Consider the following 1,750-nt stretch of genomic DNA (forward strand, 5'->3'; position numbering starts at 1 on the left):
AATAATGTAAAAATGCAGCTGTGAAAACGATTCCTTCTTCATGTCAGATTCTCTTTGTAACAATGAATATATATATATACATATATATATATATATGTATGTATATATAAATGTATGTATATATATATATATATATATATATCGTCATCATTTAACGTCCGCTTTCCATGCTAGCGTGGGTTGGACATATATATATATATATATATATATATATATATATATATTATTTGTGATGTATATGCAAATATATGAATTATATACATATATCACATGGAATTAATCTTGTGTGTGTATATATATATACACACACACACATGTATGTATGTATATATGAATTATATACATATTTCATATGAAATTAATTGTGTGTATATATATGTGTGTGTGTGTGTGCATATTTATATCTGTATATCTATATATGTATCCTATCCATGTGTGTGTGTGTGTGTGTGTGTGTATGTATATTTACAGATATGTGTTTTTAAATATACATTCACATGTAGCTGTGTGCATGTGTGTGTATATATGTCTGTATAGATTAAACAGACAGATAGTTAAGGAATACAATTTCATATACATATTTGTATTGTATATTTCAGATTATAAATATGTATATCTGTGCATGTGCGTGCATGCACATGCACACACACACATACAGAAACACCCACACACCCACATATATATATATGTGTGTTTGAAGAGCAAATAAAGGAAAGAGATAAATATATATAAAAGATATGTACCTACATGCATGCATAGACACACACACACATATATACATAGACAAATATATATACATGTATTTGTGTATGTATGCATGTATATACATGTATATTTAAAATGAATACATTTTATGTATATGTGTGTGTGTTATATATATGTATGTATGTATGTATGTATGTATGCATGCAGATTTGAATGATTTATAATTCAAATTAATGTGTCTGCTTTGTTTTCATCTGTTTTGCTATCCAGCATAGACTAGATGAATATGTTATCAAAGCATTTTTTATGGGTGTGTGCCATTGTTGATGTTAATTCTGACTTGTTTCTCTGTTCAGGAATTGGTTATGCCACATGGCTTTCATGACATGAAGTGAGCAAACTAGTTGTTGATTGGGGAAACAACGACACCACTTGAACATTACTTTTGAATAAGTGAGTACAGATGTGAAGAAACACACAAGCACACACATGCTGACACATGTATACATATACATATGTATACATATGCATATGTATACATATACATATGTATACATATACAAAATGCTTTTTTTACACTTTCAGCCTACCATACTTCCTGGGAAGGGTTTACTTTGGCTTGGGCCTAAAGCAGAAGATACCTGCTTAACCCTTTAGCATTTAATCCAGCCATATCTGGCCCAAATATTCTACCTGTTTTATGTTCAAACTGGCCATGTCTGGTGTGTCATACCTATCCTGCAATGTCATTCTAAAAATAAACAATCACATAATCAAAATCTCAAACCTACAAGATAATGTCTGATTTATTCAAAACAATGTGATTAAATAAGCTTTAGATTTGAATGCTAAATGGTTAAGATCCCACCCAATTGGACTGAAACTGAAAGTGTGTGATTGCAGAGTGAAGTTCCTAAAGACACAGCCATGCATGCACCAATGAGTATGTGTGTGTGTGTATTTATTTGTATGTATCTATATTTGTATGCATGTATATATATATATATATATATATATATATATATATATATATATATATATATAT

The sequence above is a fragment of the Octopus bimaculoides genome, chromosome 1, assembly GCF_001194135.2.
Source record: "Octopus bimaculoides isolate UCB-OBI-ISO-001 chromosome 1, ASM119413v2, whole genome shotgun sequence".
NCBI lineage: Eukaryota > Metazoa > Mollusca > Cephalopoda > Octopoda > Octopodidae > Octopus > Octopus bimaculoides.